This window comes from Bactrocera latifrons, unplaced genomic scaffold, assembly GCF_001853355.1.
Source record: "Bactrocera latifrons isolate USDA-ARS-PBARC rearing strain unplaced genomic scaffold, ASM185335v1 scaffold_47, whole genome shotgun sequence".
NCBI classification, from domain to species: domain Eukaryota; kingdom Metazoa; phylum Arthropoda; class Insecta; order Diptera; family Tephritidae; genus Bactrocera; species Bactrocera latifrons.
The window spans coordinates 993,819-1,015,501 of NW_017537123.1; the positions used below are offsets into that span (position 1 = coordinate 993,819).

General features: G+C 38.2%; 1 protein-coding gene across 3 annotated transcripts in view; it reads right to left on the reverse strand.

Annotated features, from left to right (window-relative positions):
* LOC108973251 overlaps positions 1-21,683 on the reverse strand; it is a 199,276-nt gene that overhangs the window by 165,967 nt on the left and 11,626 nt on the right. For all 3 annotated transcript variants that reach the window (XM_018940360.1, XM_018940359.1, XM_018940361.1), the window contains exon 2: positions 14,441-17,355. The gene's annotated coding sequence lies outside the window, so the exon portion shown is untranslated. The remainder of the gene's footprint in view (positions 1-14,440; positions 17,356-21,683) is intronic.

Sequence of the window (21,683 nt, forward strand, 5' to 3'; positions counted from 1 at the left end):
TGAAAACTTCACACAATTTGCCGAGTAGCCAGTTTGCTTTGGACCAAACTACTCGGCCAGCACTTCAGTCCTACGGCACTTTCCCCGCCCGCTCGAGGGTACGCATGTATGAGCAAGCTGTGACCACAAATTAAGCTTGTAGTTGCTGCAAATGGGCGGCAAATCGGACGGCAATTTCGCACACGCACACATATATACTTGTATGTGTACATATATTAATAAAACTAAGTATATGAGGAGAGTGTTGACTACAAAGTGCCAGTTGAAATAAAATTTTCACCAGCCGGCAACAACAAGGCGCTCGCCTAACACAACAACAACAACTGAACTGGTGGCAAACAAGAAACACTGCAAGTGGACAGCTGTGGCAGCAGCTGTCGGAAAATAATTCTGAGCAGCTCTTCAAATTCGAAATGTTTTATGTTTAATATGTGCGGGGTGGTGGCCGTGCCCACGCAGTTGCAGATAAATGAATTAATGGCTGCAGGAATGAATGATTTAGTGGTCGAATGAGTGAGATATTGTAGGAGATTGGCGATTCGTTGCCATTAAAATGTCGTTTGGGCGTGTAAAGGCGAGTAAATAAATTCGGAAATGAATTTTGGAGCGTAAGGTGTGAGGGGTGAGAAGCAGATAAGTGAATTAAATGAGTCGTTTTGCATAGTACAAAGGACGTCTGTGGCAATGAATGGAGTGAATGGACATGGACGTCGGTGGGATTGCGAGCAAAATGCTCTGATTTGACAAGAGCGAAGAAGAGAGTATAAACAAGAAAAGGAAATGCTGTAACTCGTTCAGACTTTCGGTGGAACTCTGGTTGTTTGCTATCGTCAGAATGAATAATCATATTCAGAACAGGATTGTAAGAAAAATATATTATATACAGTGAAAATAAATGCGTGTTCGCAAATAAAACAAAAACAAAACACAGCAACTTCAGTTGCTCCGAGATGACTTCAGCAGTCACCGACAAACAGGTTGTAGAAGCAGCAGAGTGATTCTCCAACAACATGCTACCAGGACTGGACGGTACTCCTAACAAGGCCCTAAAGATCGCAATTAAATGCTCATGGATCCTTTCACAAAACTATAAAGGCCAAAGAGGACTCAACGTTTGGTTCCAATACAAAAGCCAAACAAACCGCCTCGCCTGGAGCAACAAACTCGTACGTACCACTGTGCACTTCAAAGATTAATGTGCGGTCGTCACATTCGACGTCAAGAGTGCATTTAACTCGACCTATGGGCCCCATATAATAAGAGCTCTTCAACTTAAAAACAACACCGTTCTATTTGCTGAAGATCATCGCCAACTACTAGTCGACACTACTATATGACACAGACGAAGGACCACAAAATTATATGGTGATGCGTTCAGTCCTGGGCGGACTTTTGTGGAACATCTTATAGGGTGGAGTGCTGCGCCTGTCACTATTCAAGAGGTACAAATAATTGGATACGTGGATAACATCGCAGTGACCGTGGTGGCGAAAGAAATTAGCGAAAAAGAGCGTTGGTGCAAACAAAAGACGGAATCAGTATTAATTACAAGCAGGTAGAAACTAGAGGTCGCTACACTCAATATTGATTGGATACACCATTACGATGCAACAGTGAAATATCTAAAAGTGAGATTAAATTTTTAAGACGCATCTAGACAAAGCCTGCGGAAAAGCGGCAAGGGTGAGGGCGGCGCCAACGAGGATAACGACTGACATTGATGGACTAAGGCAGAGTAGACTAGCCCTTTTGGCCGAAATAAGTCAAAAGTGTACAAGCATGGCTAGACAGATTTCCACATGACGCAGTTTTTGGCGGAGAACGGATGTTTTAGAGAGTATCTCTACAAATATGGTCACGATGACGGGATGAACTGTTCCTTCTGCGACAGCAGGGAAGAAAATGCACTTCACAGCTTAGTGCGGTTTATGACCGAATCAAAACAAGTGAGGGTAGCGTTAGAGCGTGATGTGCTATAGTTTAGAAATAAGATGAAAATAGTGGCAACGCAGTGATGAACTCATGGTGTAATTCCTATTGGCGGTTTCTTAGGTCAAATAACAAGCAATGACGAAGGAGTTAAGGGTTTAGTACGTAGGCGTATTGGTCACCGCTTCAGCGACCAATATGAATCGTACATACACTCCTGAAAAATTACGGTATCTTTCAAAGCTTCCCCTTCCAACTCAAAAACAAAAGAAAAATGGCAAAATTCAGTCCTTAATATACGATATATACTTTATAGGTCCTCCGATCTTTCCTTCTGAGTGTCACAAGCTTTGTAGATTAAAAATGTTTTGGAGTTTATCTGAATTTTTCAGATTTCATTACTTTTATTTCATTCAGTCCGGTTAGATATTAAAGCATTAACTACGTTTTATATTTATATTTATAAGTGATGACAACTTAATTTGCAAATTTAGCTCATTCAACCTTTTCACTCCAGCAATGCGCTAAGGTATTCGCTCGAATGTAATTGCAAACACATTTTATAGCTCATTTCATTGCCCGTATATGCATATGTGCTTAATTCACGAAATATCGAGCCTGGCAATGCCACAAATTAATTAAATAAATTAAAATTGATTTTCGCATCAAAAGTTTTTTTTTCGCATGGCGATCTAAAATTCCCGCAAATGAATATAAATTAAACGCCGACGCTCTCAGTGGCGACAGAGTACTGCAAATGATTTAACACACACATACACGCCGCACCGCACGCGGGCATCTGCATTCATAGGTAAACAAGAATAAACGAGTGAAAATGGATAAATAAATATTTGCGCTGATTAATTCGCGTGAACAAGTGAACAAACAAATAAATGCCTGCATAAATTTCCGTCATTAGGTATGTGTTAAGTGCGTTTAAATTGAAATGAAATATTTGTGAGCCAGAAGGATGCCACACGTGGCCGCATGAGTGTGCTGCAGTGGCACAGCAGAATGCACGCGCTTGCCCACAGAGACCCTGGGCCGCGCGAATGTCTCATCATCTCCTCGCCACGCATCGCTTCACGGCGCGCTCGCTGGCGTGGCAGTGGCAATGCACACGGCCGTGGCAATGTCTCAGCGTTAGTGGCGCTGAGCTTTTGCGCTTTTGCGCCAGAGAAGCGGGGGCATCCCGCCACAAGTGGTTTCTTCCCGCTTGTTTGTGTACAAATAATTACAAGTACAAACAATTCAGTTATTCATCGCCGTTGGCCTCTGCCATGCTGGGGCGTAATCAAGGTACTGATGGAGGTGCCAACGCTGGGCGGGGTGGAGGACAGGGGCTGGGCAATGATGTTCGCTGTTTACACGAATGCGCGCACAACTGGCCGCAAGCCAAGGATGCTTACTCATTTCAGTGGCGCATCACACACGCACACATACACTCACATGAGTCCAAGAGCGTTTCATGCAAATCATGCATCCGCTTTGATTCTGCCAAAAACAAGTGTAACTGCACATACACACACACTTAAGTAGCAGGCAAAGAATGTGTGTTGCATGCAACATATAACCTTTTTCGTCTTCAGACTGTTACTGCATTGCAATATTCATAAGCGCATAAACCGTTGGTTGCAATACGAGCTCGTATGCAAAATTGTGGCTATCTTGCTTTGAGCTTAGACTGTCGAAACACTGTCTGAGGGTTGAGCGTCTTTTATTGCTGCACGTACTACCGAAAATGGCTTTCAATGAGGCCTGAGCCTCTTTCCACATATTTGCCATTTGGCTGGTATTTATTTGGCAATAGATATGACAAGAACAGTGGCGAGCAAAACTAAAGCAGAAGCAGAAAACTGAGAAGAAAAATGTTACGTTAGTACAAGAAGCAAAAATAGCATGGAAATATTTGAATCTGAATATGCACGCTGAGCGCAAATCTTGTATATCTGCGACCAAGTCTATTTATTGTGCTAATCTTCTATTACTTAAAATAAAAACAGGAAATATCTCAACGACTGACCCAAGCATCTCTTATAATTATACATGAACTCTACAGAGTGTTTAATTCTAGTTGCCTTATCTTTTACCGACAAGATTGCACATATGTACATGCAATGTCCAGTCTCAATATCCCCATGCAATTTCGTATGTGCAAACATTACTGTTTTTAGATTCCAGCACAATTTTGTTCTGTTTCGCCTGAGCGCTCACTGAGGGAATTGTATGTGTTCGTAGTCGAGAGTCTGCCAATATAGTCGGCAATACATTCCTTTGATGAATACTCATCAATTTTGTAGTATCATATCTAGAAGAAATATAAAGATAAATATTTCAAATTACAGAGCATTCGCATAGAAGCTAAGGAAAATTATAAGTGAAAGAAGCCCAAGTTGTGAGAGCAAAATTGTAAACTCTATAATATTGGGTAGTCGAAAAATACTTTTCGTATCCAAACAAACTTCAACTTATTTATTATTTCTCTTTTATTTATAATGGACTTTAATGAACAACATATGTTCCATTTTGATCTACCACTTTTTGCAATTTTCCGCAAGAGACATTATTCCATCAGTGTGTCTGGTTTCTTGGAAAAATATGCACAAGTAATTTTCAACGGCTTCTCTTAAAGCCAACTTTACTCCACTAAGGGAGTTCTGTATTGACTGAAACAAATGGTAGTCCGATGGTGCAAGGTCAGGGCTATATTTCCGAGTCATCAAAGATGTGTGTGGTCTAGCATTGTTCTGATGGAAGTCGGAGCCCTTTCTATTGATCAGTTCTGGCCGTTTTTTTTTTCGATTACTTGCTTAAATGTCATCAGTTTTTGACAGTAAAAATGCTGGAGCAGCTCATAGTGGATGATTCCTTTCTAATCCCACCAAAAGCTCAGCATAACCTTTCGAGGCGTCAATCCTGGCTTTGCGACCATTTGTTCAGTTTCACCACAATTGGACCATGATGTTTTTAGCACCATATATTCGTATTAGATCTACTTTCGTCTCCAGTTAACATTCGCTTCAAAAATGGTTCGAATGCACTTCGTTTCAGCAAAGAACCGCAGATGTTTATTCGATTCATTAAATTTTAAGCAGAAAATTGCGTATTGCATAAATAGGAAAATTCACACGGCTCGGTGTGTCCACTCTGTGGTCGCCCTTAGATTAGATAATGCGGTGCCGAAATAACTTAGCAGAAGCAATCCTTTCCCTTTGACCGTTTCCAGCAGATTGGATCAATTACACTCAGCCAAAGGCTTGATGATATTTAAATATATTTTCTTTTGACGAACTTGTCATTATAATTTATTAACAGTTAAGAAACTCGTCTAAAACACAAAGAAGAATTCTTCAGCAATGGTTATTTAATCTTTTCTATTTAAAGAAAAATCAACCTATTTCAAAAATAATGCATCAACTGTAATTCATCCACTTCAATTACACCCATTATATTTCTAAGCCACCTCTCATTATTTGAATGTGGCAAAATGCGTAATGCGAATAATTTCATACCAAATTAGGTCCACATTCAGGCCGGATGATAAACGCAAAAGTTTTCGCTGGCCGAAAATTTCGAGACATTAACAAAATTAACTCAAAAGTCTTAACCAGTCTTCATAGAGGGGGGGCTTACTGCCACTTGGAAACGGAAAAAGGTTTCAAAAGGCAAGAACAAAGAATTGGTTTACACACGCACATACAGAGACCCACACTCCAAGACAACTAAGTGCAAAGTTTAATGCTGTCATAATTTTACAGCAACAAATGTGCCAGGCATTCTTGGCGAATTGAATAAGTTTGTGGTTTCTTCAAGCCTCGCCCACTGATCTTCCTTTTAATAATTGCCAGAGGGGAGATAAATTGCACGCGTTTAATGTTTCCATTATAACAGCATATTCGTGTGTTGAAAAGCAGCAAAACAGTGAATTAGAAGAATTAGATTCTCGCAATTTAAACTCGCATCTTCTGAACTCGAACTGTGCCTGCGCTGCCATGCAAGTGTCTTCGAATTCAGGAAAACAGAAACAAAAACAAACATGAAATGCAAATTGACAAGTCAAGCTCAGACCTTTCAAATGGAATAAAGACATTGCAGATACAAGTAACTGGTGCAAAGTCGACGCCAGGGGATTGAGATACAAAAAAGTGAGAGCAGAATAAAAATCACAGCCATTCACACACACAGAGAGGGAGATAAAGCTACCTTGACATGCTGGCAGCTGCAAGCAGGGCAGAAGCAGGCAACGAAACGTATGATTGAGAGTGGATGGGTGGGTGACTGTGTGACGCTGCAGCTCCGTTATAAGACTGCACTTATCATCGTGTTTGTCAAGCGTCATCCGCAATTACAAATACAGTGACAGCATCGATAAAATTTCCCTTGAAAAACTCGCTTTTTGCCATCAGCTTCAGTATTCGAGTATTTTTTCATACAGTTTCACTTAAACAGTGAACGAGTGTTTGCGAATCAGGGCCACAACATTTTAATACAAATATGTTCTGCGAATTTTAATAGCTCGCAATCGAACGAAAAGCATTTTTTACGACAGCACAACGGCCACACAAACACAGCCATCACATGCCATCCACCGCATTTGATGATTTGCTCAAATTGGCGACTTCTCGCTACTTTCGAGGAGATTAAAGGCGCTTGACTGCTCGAAGCTTATTCGGAAATGAAATTGTCACCGCTTTTAGCACGAACTTTTTAGCAAAGAGTTGTGAAATCACTGTATATATGGTACTTAAGTCCTCAGTGAAGTAATTAAATACTTTTCTCATATCACTATCATGTTAATCATAAAATGTAGAAATCATAACTGATATGCTTGGTCATGAATAACATTGTGCCAAACCTCACCCGCTCGCAAACAATAACACAATAACAGAAATCAAGACAAAGAAACTAGTATCATGCCATGAAGCGCGCCAAGAACGCCAAATTCGGCGTCACACCGACATTTTCCACATAACGAACATGACAAACATATTTGACAACATGCTTAAAGTCAGCCAAGGGCCGCGCGCGAACCACACAACATTCAATGTGAACATTTATTAGTGAATTGCCTTAGAACTGCTTAAGAACCAAAGGCAGTAAAGCGGGAAACAAAGCTGAATTTCTTTGGCATGAGCCATGGCACGCCCCCCAGTCATGCGTTCAACCGCAACTACCCGCACTCGCGTGCGCCTAATTTGTAAGGCTCTTTGTGCTCACTTACATGTGTAAGCGCATGTGGACCTTGGCAATGCACTTGAAAGGCCGCCATAATTTCAGACTTTTGGCGTCCGCTTTGGCTTTGCATATTTCCCTTCGATTTCTGTTCTCGCACAAATATATTTGAGTGAGTGTGGCACGTCTATTGTTAAATTGTACTGGCTCTTCTTGTGACTTTCCGCACTGCTGCGCGGGTCGGTCGCGTTTTTGGCAAGACGGCAAGATGATTTGGCAAGAGCTTCGTCTCGCCGTTTCTTGGCGGTGAATGGGCAGCTAGGAAATTATTTGGTACTACGGAGTGCAAGAATCATAAATTACTGAAATATTCGTGAACGTAGCAAACGAAAAAAACTTTAAACAAAGAGAAATGAACTTAAACATTTCGGCAGGCTTTCGAATTACAAGACCTCTTAGCTATAAAACATATATTGACGCGATATTATCACTGGAATATCAAAGTTGTGACAAAACGACACACCACCGAAATACTCATATGTATTTCTTATATAACAAGTATTTATCCTGTACCTGCTGAGCGCTTCGATTGGTCGATTGGACACCACAAGTGCCAGCGACGACTTCGCACGCACTCAGCTACCGAAAAACAATATAAAACCTGATGGCGTGAGAAAACGAGCAGCAAAATGTTTAACAACAACAAACACAATAATAACAATGTCAACAATGAGGTTTTCCTTGTCTACTTGTAGCTCTGTTGCTATTGATTGTACAAATATTGAAGACAGCCAGCCTTCTTCTGCATTGACGCACATTACATCATTAATAATGCAGTGTAATTTGCTTTCTGCTCGTGTCCACGCTGGCATTGCGCACTTTTATGTCTCGTACACTGGCGGCGAATACATTGTATGTGCTTAATAATTGATGTTGTCGCCGGGCCAAGTGCTCTTATGAGTATACATACATGAAGATACTGTGTTCTTTGCAGTTATATTTCATAATTGATTTCTCTATACTACGGAAATTTCATTTAAAAGTTTTATTATCTCTGAGCCTGGCGATCTGAGATCTACTTCGACATCTCAGGTCAAAAAAGTAAAGGAAAATGGAAGAAACACATATTTCCACATTTTCTCTTTGTTTCTGAAGTTGTTGTCTTATTACAAATAATTTTGATTGTTGGCACGTTCACAGTTCTTGACTGTTAATCAGTCCCAACTGTCATGGGAACAACCCAAAAGTGGACATTAAGACCCCTTTCATATTATTCATATATTTAAGTATTATTTTAGCTTTTCTGTTCAAGAGCTCCATCCAAATTTTTGGTTGAAAATATCAAGACTTGTAAACATCGTGTATTATATCTTTTGTTTTGGCTTTGTTAAATTCTACATTAATTTAGTTTTGTTTTTGTGAACACCAAAAACTGTAACAAGAAAACACAATGCACTTTTCGAATTCATTTCATTTAAACTAATACTCTTGTTGGGCACATTGCCCTTGAATTAGAACTTGTGATGTGTATGCCGTGACAATGATTTTGAATTCCTTAAATTTGTAAAAGTGCCAAATTTCGTTCTGATAGCACATCATTCACAAATATATTGGATAGTCGAAAAAGTCTTTTCGTATTTTGTCAATACTCGTAGATGTCGTTGCAGTCGTATATATCCAGTGCTACCAATCACATTATGTCATACCATACAGTGTTGAAAAGGTGACATCTTAAGCTTCATTTAACCAAAAATTAAATTCGGAGAAGATGAAAAAAGGCACAGCTGTTCAAAAATGAGTGAAAATAATGAAGAAATTCGCTATATTTTGAAATTTTTGTATAAAAAGGGAAGAATGCCATGCCAGCCACCAACGAAATTTGGTGCTGTATCAGTTCGTGTAGCACAACAATGGTTCGTACGCTTTCGATTTACATGATGGAATAATGTCTCTAGCATGGCAAAAAGTGGTCAATCAATTTGTTATTAGCAGTATAAATATACAAAAAATAAGTTAAAATTAGATGAAAAATACGAAAAAACTTTTTTGTCTACCTAATAGAACGGTTATTCCTTTGATCGCATCAATTCTATCGCCTATCAACGTGTTGGAAGAAATTAGAACTGAGCTAAGACTAGCTTAATGGAGTAACAAGAACTATACATAATGGTTAAACCATTTGAACACTTCAAATGAATACTTGAAATGAAATAATCCAAATAATAAAATCAAATCTAAAAACAAGAGTCATTTTTAGCGTCATAGATCGTAAGTCCGCTTAGTTTCTTAGAGCTTTAAAATTTCTCTATTCAGATTTGGATTCAGCAGTTTCACTGTAAACACAATTAGTTGAGTAATCGTATGAAAGTTTTGGGAAAACTTGAGCTTCATTAACAAGTAGAAGATTTTGTAAAGGAGCACTCACCTACTACTACTATTGCAACATCCGTGCCGTTACTTTCTATAAAAAGAAAAATATTTATCAATTTTGTCTCGACCACTAACCGCAATTTTTGCTCATTTTGAAACCAATTTGATGCTACCGCTGCCAACTTTTAATTCTAGTTGCCCACATAGCACAGCAGAGGCCACCGCAGTTATATCGGAAGGCAAACATAGCTCAACCACAACGCTTTCACACGAATTAGAAATGTTAGCTTATCTACTCGAAACAGCAAACATTCTCCGTGTGCTCTGAAAGTTGCCGTGAGTGGTATTTATTTCGTATTATCATGGATGTGTGTGTGCTCACGTGCCTCAATGAATGTGTGGAAATAGCAGATGAGAAAAAACCCAAAAACGGTTAGATTTTACTATGGCAAAAGGTAGACGAGTTCATTGTTATGGAAAAAGAATTTCTTAGATTTTACTAAATTCACCTCAACACAAGCAATATTCGATAAAATTCAATTTTCAATCGATAAGCGCAACGCATTATGTAATAGTCTAAAGGGCAAAGACTTCCACAGGTTCGCATGAAATCGTTTCGGAATAGTGACTTAATGTCTCCATTATTATGCCCATTAATTGCTTATTTCAGCAATATGCACTCGAATGCGTCATCAAGCGTCAATCCGTGAGAGTCAAAGTATTTGTCATACGAATATTACTCATACGCCCAGGTGGCTAATTTGCAGTATGGAAATGCCTCAAAGACAGTGTGTGTGCATGTCGCTGGCATGCATAAAGCCATTGCAAGGTGCAAAATGCATGAGCACGTATTTATAGGCACTTTAGTATATTTTGCGACAAATTTGTGTATGAAGGCAATTTGAAGCATATAGAATTGGAAACACATTAAGGTGGCTCTCAACTATCAGCAGAAAATTTTACTTCTTACAGTATTTGATAGTTTTCATTGGAAGCAGACATCTACTTATATAATTTATAACATGGAAGAGAAGGACAACCAATTCCTAGGAAATCAATCTTTTTTCAAAATGAAGAGATATCTCACTTTTCACTTCACTTTTATGTGGTATACACAGACTGCTTTTTGGATTCAATATTTAAGCTAGATATCAATTTCTATGAAATCATAATTATTTAAAATTAGTTTGACATAAAGAAAAAAATGTAAAATGCAATTGGCAAAAAGGAGCACCCTTGTGTACGATTAGGCGAGTATCTGCATTATTTAGAAATAAATTTCACATTTTACAACTCTTTTACGAGAAAATTTTACGGCATTTTTATATGCCTCTTTCCAGTGATGATTTGATCAGTTCTCATTGCCGCCGCCAGCTAAAGGTTGCGGCTATGTAGAGGCGTGAAAGTACAGATGTAAGTATAAATTAACATAGAAATAGTGATAGAGGATATTTCGACGTCAAGCGGTAAGCAATTTTGCAGAGGAATGGCTCAAAAGACATAAATCTCAACAGGTTGCCAAGTATACTTAGAACTACGAAGAACAGAAAAGTTCCTTCACAGGAAGGCAATAAAACCTATTTGTGAATCTTTAAAGAAAGCGCACTGCTACTCATGCAAAGGTCAAAGGGATTCAACCAATTCATTTGTAATTTTGCCTCCAAAATTTGAAAAGTTAAGTATTAAAAAAACTTATATAAAACGAAATTACCTTTTCTCGGAATTATAAATCAGATAAATTACCTCAATACTTTTCAATAACGCAAAGGCGACTAAAACTTGAAGCGTCTTCTAGTTTCTAGGCAATAGCGTCGATTGGTTCTCTTTATATATAAAAATAAGTCCGTATATGTACGTCGCCGAACTAATTATAAACGTAGGCAGTGGCCCATATATTGTTTATATGATGTTTGGTTGAAATCCGATAACGCGTGTGTGTGCGGTGCGTATGTGAAGTGAGTGTGTTTTTTCTACAGGCATTTTTTGTACCGYATACAGCATTTATTAGTATTGAAAACATTTTTTTCGTTTGTGTATTGGAGAGCATTTCACGGAGTGATGCAAATAGCAATTTGTTATCATTTCTCTTTTTTCTTTGGACGTCATTGGTGATTGATCTTATCATAATCGATTTTTGAAAATATTATTTCTTCGCATTTTTTTGTGAGTATTTTGATAAAAATAAATTAATTTTTGTTCTAATCATCGTTTTAATTTGAACTTTTGTTAAAAAAAAAATTTAAAAAAAAAACAATGATTAATGAGATAAAAATCGATTGTTTTGCTAAAAAAGTGTTCTGATTGTTATAAGTGCATCATACGAATGATTTTGGGACATAATCTCAAATTTGATATTTTGTGAAAAAAATTAAAAAATTGAGTGAATTTTTTTTATTTAATGTCCGATCAGTGAGCTACCAATTTCTTGGATTTCTTGACCAATTTTTAATTGAATTTTGTGACACTTTCAGCAGATTTTCGTGTCTTTTCGTCACTTTTTCGTGCTTTTTGAGTGCAGACGATCTCGAACGTTTCATTTTCGCTTCCGAACGGTAAGACAAAAATTATTTCGATTTTTTGGCCAATTTTTAATTGAATTTCGACACATTTTCAGCATAGTTTTAACAATTTTCGTGACTTTTTGGTGCTTTTCGAGTCCAGAATTTGCAGGATTTCATCAATTTATTACTGAAGTTCTTTATTATCTTTAGTTTAGTTTCTTCTAAATATGCCACGAAGAGCAAGAGCTGACATTGGACGTCGATCGCGTAGAGCGCAAAATAGCTCAAACGAAAGAGAAAATCAATCGCAAGAACAAGAGATTGCAAATACAAGGGAACGTGTTGCAAGATCGYGTTCAGATCGTAGGCCGACAAGTATTAATCAAAATGTTCAAAGGCGTGCCGCACAAATCTACGTTAATGTTGCCTTAAATGGTTCTGGTTTTAGATATAATCACGCAATTGATTACAGTTTGCATAATTTTGTGATGATTGGTGGAATGAACAAAGTATGCCAACATTGTAATGCACTGAAATTTCRTAATGAAACACCTGGAATGTGCTATGCCAGTGGCAAAGTAAGATTACCCGAATTACAATACCCACCTTAACCATTGGCAACATTAATTTCAGGAACAACGCCGCAATCGAAACGTTTTTTAGATAATATCCAAATGTATAATTCGTGCTTTAAACTGACTTCCTTCGGAGCGACGAATGTAATACAAAATAATTTCATGCCGACATTTAAGGTAATTTCGGATCTGGGAATTTCGAATGAAGCATACCGCGACATTTCAGAACTTTTCACAAGTTCTAACAATCATATTTTGCCTCACAATTTCAGATACAAGGGCAAATTTATCGAGGCATTAGTTCATTTTTGAGATTTCCAGATGCAAACCACCAGTTCTTGCAAATCTACTTTCTTGGCAATAATGAAAATGAAGTAGATGCCCGTTGTTCAATATTCACAAGTGCCAGAAGAATAATAATACGTGAATTGCAAGCATTGTTTCATGGACATAATGATTTGATTAATACTTTGCAGACAGCAAAGTGCTTCGTGCTGATAGAAGACCAATCGGAGAACATGAACGAAGATTTAATGCGCCTATAAATAATGAAGTTGCTGTGRTGATTGTCGGCGATGAGTTTCAATCACGTGACATTGTATTGCCCAATTTTGTTTTGTCGGGGTGAAGATGGTTATCCTATAAATTAAAAAATGGTAGATCCCGCAAACCCACGTGAGTGTTTGTTGTGTTTAATATACTCATTCAATTTTGTTTAACAAGAATTTCTATGAAATATCTATAATGCTTTAAATTTCCATTTGTTTTTTTTTTCTCTCCAGAACGTGAAGTCAATAAAAATGTCAGCGCTATGAACTATCATGCACATAGAATTATGATACGACAAAATCAGGAAAATCATATTTTGAAATGTCGGAGACTCTTTCATCAATATGTCGTAGACATGTATGCAAAGATAGAAACAGAGCGTTTAAACTTTATGCGATTCAATCAACGGAAGTTGCGATCAGAAGAATATATAAAGTACATCTCCGCGATGCAATCAATAATGATGGAAATGTTGACAATGTTGGACAAGTTGTTATTTTACCAGCAAGTTACACAGGCAGTCCAAGGCACATGCRTGAATATGCACAAGATGCCATTTGCTATGTTCGTTTGTATGGTYGACCAGATTTGTTTATTACATTTACCTGTAATCCACAATGGGACGAAATCAAGCAATATTTATATGAAGGGCAATCTTCYACAGACCGTCACGACATAACTGCACGGGTATTTACACCGAAGCTGAAGTCATTGATGGATTTTATTGATAAACATCAAGTTCTCGGCGAAGCAGGCACCGGGCCCGCTAGTATAATATAAAAGCTTGCTACTAAAGTAACGCCCGAACCCCTATCACCCTTTTCAAGCGCATCAAAACAAATTTAATTTCGAATTTCGGTTTTAGTAAAGCCCAAAGTTAATAAAATATAATCCGCCCAGCAACTTTATATTTTGCGGCACATTCCCAAAAGCATAAGAAGCTGCTGGGCGTGCAATACAAACATAAATTTAGTTGTGAAAGTTAAATGAACCCTGAAAGATGAATTACTTTTCAATAAACTCACAACCACACACACACACATGTGTGCATAAAGGGACCAGGGCATCGATATCTTCATTTTATATTTTAAATAGCCATTTCTGTCAGCGGCGACAGCTGTAAGTGACAATAAGCAGCAAACTGCACACAAACACTCACGCACACACACACACGTATATATATACAACGCTGGAAATATATAATTTATTTGTTTCCAATGTTTCACACAGTGCTGTATAATTCCCCAGAGTCCACTGCTTTACCAGAAAATCATCCACATATTTTCTTAAGCATTGCTACTTTCCCCTTGCGTCCCCCCGTGCTCAAACAAAATGCTCACTCACCATTTAATCCGGTGAAAAGTTTTTTTAAAACTGCAATACTTTCGCAGAGCTGACGTCAATGTCGCAGTGGCAGATGATTTCGTGTGTATTTGTTTCTGTTGTGTTTGTTCTTGTGGAGCAGACAGCTGAGCGACACATTTAGGCGACAAGCACACGTACGCCAACAAAGCGCCGAGGGGCCGACAGAAGCCGGAGTTGAGGAAGAAGGCGAAGCGCACGGAGCGAGTTAATCAAATAATTTATATTTCGATCGTCGTTTTCTAACTATTTATGTAACGGTATTTCGAATACCAATGTTGTATTTTTGCTTTCCGAAACTATTTTCACAACACTATCCACTTTTCGCTTTTCGCTTTTGCGCTTCCTACTTCCATCGATTTATTGCCATCTTCTGCACATTCGTCCCGCTGCTTAAGTGCCCGCGTCTGGATCCACTGCTTAGCGCCGCTGCCGCTGCTCCACGCACTTTCCGCCGCAAAGGACGCTGTCGACTTAGCACAACGCCTTTTGCTTTTGTGGTTGTTGTTGTTGTTGTCTGCCTGCTAGCACTTATCACACACTAGAAGTTGATTTATTTGCAAAACACAAACTCAACACAGTTGCGTCGAAAACGAAATTCTGCTCGCCACTCAACGCGCTTTTTAATGCTTGGCAAATTTTGATTCCATCTTAATTTTGCACTCACATTTTTCACACTTATTTATTTAAATTTTTATTTTATTTTATTTTATTTTTTTTTTGTTTTCTGAAAGACACTTTTTGCTCTTCTCTCGTTGGCTTTGAAAAATTCTTATTTTTCGCAAAACAAATTTTTCAGCAATTTTCACCTTTTACGCTAGTGAAAGGCATAAAAAATGTCTTTAGCACTTCAACAGCTCATTGACGCGTTCGCGTTGCGCGCGGAATCGTGGGAGGCCATTGCTGAAGGCTGTGCGGTTGGTCGCTTTGTGCGAGCGGGCGATTGCAGGTGGCTATGCAGACGAAGTAGCGCTCATGAAGCCCACACGAGCCGCTTGCAATCTTTAGTGAAGATATCTTGACAGATCATTGCCGCAAAAACCTACCAAAAATTTACGGAGTAACAATATTTTTTCCGCTATCTGTAAATCTGCGGATGTTCAGTACGAAAGCTGCTAAGGTGAACTAATTTACTACTTTCAAGTATCAAATTTATATATCCTTGCCCACCAAGAAAGCCAATAATTCCCAGTTTCCTACACTCCTTTCAGTAAAGATTCAAGAAACCTTAATGCAAAGTAATTAAGTGCGGCGCTGGACTAATCTAACATGTCCGTCCCTGACACTGAAGGAATAAAACATATGAAAAAAATATAAGCAAACGAGATCTTCTTATTCTCGAGCATTATTTTACTTAATATTTTAAAATTCTTATAAATCTTAGTTTTTTAATAATAATGTTAATAAACCATTATTTATAAGAGTGCCGTTACTCGCAGAGGAATTTTTTTTACAAAGTTTTTCACTTTGTAATTTTTCTTTTCAAAAAATTTTACTCCAAAAAAATAAATTCTTCACATTTTCCACTTTGAAGCGAGCCACTTCCTTAAAATAGCTTGCAGTGAGTTTTTCTTAACTTTTCGGCTGATTTATATAACAATTTGTCAATTGATTTTGTTTTTTCTCAACTAGTTAAAGACGACTGATTACTTTTGTGAAATCCACCAAAAATATTGTCAACATTTTCTATCAGTTTCCACCACAAATAACGGTTATGTGGAGCAAATGGAAATGCTGGGAAACTCTATTCGATTGAAGATCCGCGCCGTGTTGCTATCTGCGCTACCTCACTTTGGTTATTATTTATTTTATGTATTTGTTTTTGTTTGTTACTGTTGTCGCAGCTCATTCGCGCTGGTCGCGTTCGCTCGTTCGTTCGTTCCAAGTGATCTCAGCAGCGAAATTAGACTGAGCAGTTGAAAAGCATTTTGACAATTTTCGTTGACAACTTTCTCAATTCCCCGCAAAAGCACGCAAACAACCGCACACATACATATATATAGTATTCCGCTGTATATGAATAAGTGCTTATTGAAATTTACACTTCGGGTCGGTTTACTGAGATTATCTGGGCGCGCAGCTGTCGATTTCTTATTTCACCTTTGTCACTTTTTGCTCTCACAACATTTTTGACTGCACCACCTTAGAGTCACCCCCTCCGCGGGTGCTGACGCACACATATGTACGTACATGAAGTAAGCTTCGCCGTCTCATTCGCATGCTTGCTTATGTCTTTATGATTTTCTATGGCTTTTGACTTTACTTTGACGCCTTGATGCTTGTGACGTTGCACTCTGACGTCACATAATTAAGTCAAAGCGTTTTCTAGCGGTTATTTTAGTAATTCTTGTTGGCAGTTTGTTTATTGTAGTATTTTCGCTTTGTTGTTGTTGTTGCTTTTGATGTTACAACCAGCCGAATCGCTCATTAACGACTATGGCAACGTGCGCCTGTTCTATATTTAGCCATCACTCTCTGGGCGCCTTCGCTAAACAAAGCAGCTGTTTTTCGCGAGTTGTTGCGTTTGCCGCATATTTCTTAGCCGCGCACACGAACTCAATCATCCAATTCCCATTATGCATTATTGACTTGGTTTCTCTTGTGTTCTTGTTATTGTTGTGGTTGCAATTCTAATTCTCTTCAACACTTTTCAAGTGCTCTTTCCATCATTATCATTTGCTCATTATCTCTCCCGTTGTTGCTGCCGGCGTCTTCTGCTTTGTTATTGTCTTTTTGTTTTCAGTGTTGCTGTTTGTGCTGTTGTTCTCATGGTTGTCGCTTGCTTCTGGGACTATTTTTAGAATCATAGTCTTAGCTGTGCGTTCGCCTTCGCCTTGGCAGCGATCTTTCTGTCACACGCTCGTACTTTGGGACTATTGGAAAAGTGCACATCGAATCTGAAAAAAACAACAACAAAAGGGTTACAATGGGTAACACTCAAAGAACGCAAAAAATAAAGAACTTGGTATATTGAATCATATGTATTAGTCGTTTATGGTAGTACGACCAAATTAGCTTCGTTTGAGATTTTGCAGAGTAAAGTGAACATCTGATGTGAACTTAAAAAAATGTTTTTTTAATGTTTCTTTCGGTGGGGTATACTTTTAAAAATAACATATTAATATTTCAAAGTCTTCTAAAATGCTTCAGTTAAATCAGCTCCATCAGTTTATCTTTAAACACGATTTTTTCAAAACTAAATTTTTCAATTTTACATACTTGAGGGATTGCTATCAGAATTTTTCGCATGTTTTATATATACTCGTAGTTCTACACACAATGACCAATCTTAATCCAAAATCGAATTTAGGCAGGCCACAAGTGACCATAATTTTAGGCGAAATTAAAATTTTTTTTAAACACCGTCATTTCGTCAATTTTTTGATTGACAATAACTTCTAGCAGGAAATTTGTATTTTAAGGTCATTTAAATTTTATTTGCTACAAAAAAGGTCCGCACGCAAAATCACTATTATTAAAACTTCTCGAGATATTCGGCTTTTTGAGTAAGGCTGTATGGAATTTTCAAAGATTTCTTAAAATTTCCTACAAGTTTGTCACTGACATTTTTTCTGAAGCTCTTGCCAATTGCGAGATAAATACAAAAGGGCTAATTGCATGGAAAAATCAGGTTTTGAGGTTCATACTACCTCGCTGGTGTAAGTTATGACTTTGTCGCACTGGGCACTTTTATAGAGTGTTCAATTCTGAGGAATACGTGTCTAAAATCAATGCGATGCCATAAAATAGCCTCTGAGCTATAGAAATTCAAAGATAAAAATTCCCGATTTTCATGTATTTTCAATGGAAAATCCTTAGTCGAGTACTTAGTATTAATTTTAATTATTAAATTTTCAGTGAATTCCTTTAAGGTATTTCCAAGGAAATTTCATAAGAGATTTAACAAAACAAATTAGTTAAAAACAAACTTACTAATGTACTCTGTACTTGGGGGCTCTAGGAGTTACATAACACAACATGGAGTTATCCACACAAATACTTCGAACTTGAAAAGTCGCCACTCATGTGCTAAACACACTGACCGCGACAGACTGTAAGCGACATCTGTTAAATATTGAAATACACACGTTCTTATTGACACAGTTATTTTGACAACTGCACGACTACACGACTGCAGGCCGACCGACAGTTGCCGCTCTCGCTAACTTCAATATATTTTATATTTGCCAACGAAAGTAGAGTTGACAGTAGAGAGATGAGGTAGAGTGGTGATGCCACTAATATGTAAAATGTGAAATTATTCAAAGCTCTAACAAACCTGRCGTTATTTTACAAATAAAAGCATAAACCAGCTCTATTATATCATTTGTAATAACAATTGATAATTTAAAACAAATAAATTTACCTATTTACTTATTTTTCGCATACAAAATTTCTCTTTGAACAAAATATTAAAGTTTCATTGCAGTGCAAGGTATTGGTATGGCCAAACCGAACATGCAAATGGAGAGCTGTGTTGTCTTGTGTACGTGTCGATCATTGTTATGTTGCTGCCTTCTCACAAATGTTCATGTAGAAGGATTCACAACGCCATTTTCAGTTCACTGTCGTGCTGCCATGTCGTGTCGCGCTCATTGTGTTCAGTTAGCACTCAAAAATCGGACGTGTCATTTGCATATCACTTTACCTAAGCCACCTGAGCATCTGCCAGCAAAACAGAAAACACAATTGAATAAATTGTATAAAGTATGTTGTCGACATTTTGCAGACAACCAAGGCAAGAATTTATCATTACTCATAAATGTACTTCTATATATTCATATGCACTTATATATTTAACGAGTGTGTAGAAAATATGTGCTCATTTATTCATGTTTTCTTTGCCCCTCCCACTGACAGCGAAACAATGAAATGTCATCTGCATAATGCAAAATACTTAAAGCTTAAATAAACCATAAAATTTTAATATACCCAATAGGGAAACCATACCTATTGGGTTGACCATGATATCAGCTGGTACGATCTCTACAGCTAAGAACCCTTAAAATCACACTTACGGATTAAAAACAACACTAAACTAAGCATTATTGAACTAAGAGACCGCTGTTCGGTTGATACACAATTTTAGTAAAGACACAAACCTGGCAGGGATCAGCCGGGTTATCTACCTGAATCTCAAGCGTTTTTAATTTACAGCCGCTCTTTTCGGTTAATTGTTAGCAGAATCGGATACACTAAAAAGTTAGGGCTTTAGTAAGTAATGTGAATTTTAAGCACATATTTTCATTTCTGTCTTTATTCTATTTCGCCTCTCTATATTATAAATTTTTCCGTTCGGGGCGTTATATACATGTGTGCTTAATACTAAGTAAATCTTCTGCTAGAACATTAAGGTTTCCTAAATAATGCAATAAATAGGAATGCATCAGCTTCAATGCCGCAACGGCGAGAATTTGTATCGCCCAGAACATTTTGTAAGAGACCTTAGGTATTTAAATTGAATTTGCCATACAAATCGTTGTGTTAGGAAGAATGTTTTACTGTGAGAAAACAACAGTTCATAAATCCCAAACATTCACTAAATCAGTACTAACTTCATTACCCAGGCAATGCTAGTTGGTCAGACAGTGACGCCTTTTACCCATATTCTGGACCCTGAAATAGAATTGTACCCTTCTGCCACCATTATAATTGTAAATACAAAAACTTTTACACCAAAAGAATTTTTCCAATAAAACTACAAGAACTTATTCCTGATTTATCAGCATTGAGGCGAAGAAGCATGAAAAGAAGAAGAAGCAATTCAGTTAAAGCTACTGTCATTGCACCATAAATCTATGTATGTGCATCTTGTTATTATATTTCTGCATGTTGCATGCCACAAAACGTATTGTAAGAGATATTTCTTAGCAACTTCATGGCTGTTGGCACAGCCACAACAACTATAACAACTGCAATCAACACATTCTACCCTGCTATAATTTTTATTTATATTTTTATTCCTTCCGCATTGCACTTCCTACTCATTCGCCGCCCTGCTCTGGCCTTGTGTCGGCAGGTTTATGGGTGTAGCTACTTCTAGTTACATTATGCTCGTTACTTACCACCAACACCTTCGGCACAGCACCCGCCGGCACCGGCGCACACCGCGCGCTCCATTGGTATTGTTGAAAAATATTATTTTCATTAGTAACACAAGTTGCAACATATTTATTCACAGCATTCCACAGTGTGGCAGCACATAAAAGTCAACACTTATTACGTTACATAGACATAACTAACTTGCAACATGCGACAACATGCGGCAACATCGTGGCGATATGGCTCCACAGTGGCCTTTATGGCCATCAAGTAATGTTGCAAGACACTACCCACCGCAACAACAATGTTGGCTTTAAGTGTCACAATGTGCCACCGCAGCTTTTTAACCTTCGAGCAAATGCGTTTAAGCCATCAATACAAATGGCTTAAGTAACAAAACGGCCGTGCCAGTTGGCAGTATGGCGCTGCAACAGGCCACCTCGAGTATGCTATGTGTGGATAAGGACTTTTCGTTTTCGCATTGAAGAAATGGTGGGTTCTCAGCACTTGGTAAATGAGGTCAGCTTGAACTTGATTTTTGTACTAAATAAAAATAACAAGAGAGACGAAATATAGAACCGATCACTTTTGCTACTTTCGAAACGGACACATCGCACGCCATATTCAAACGACTTCTACACAATAAACTTGCTGAAAGAACAAAGAAACATTTCAACAACAACAATTCCGCATATTTTGAACCCCCGAAATCTTGGATCAGTGCGCCGCATGGCCACTCGTGGCGACTTCTTCTCTGCTCACATACGGTGGGGGGATATGTGCATGGGGAGAGATCGGTGGAAATGAGGCGCAGTAAGTTTTTTTACGGATGGGTCAAAACTAGTAGGGAAGGTTGGTGGGGTAGTTATTTGTAAGCAGTTCTCTGTCAATCTTAGCTTTCGGCTATCGGACCACTGAAGTGTTTTTCAGCCTGAAATGGCTGCTAACAAGGTGGCGGTAGACATACATACTTCTGTGAAGTACAGCTTCTTTTAGAGAGCTAAGCATAGACTTCGACAGCAGATCAGCCAATCTGTGTGCTCATAGCGAGTCGAGAATTGTTTGTCCTCACTAAAAATAGCATCAAGCTACTTCATCACCAGACCCAAATCCCGCAAAGGCAAACGCGAAGGCAAAAGGTGGATCATGCACTGTCTCCTCCATTATACAGTCTTTAAAAGAT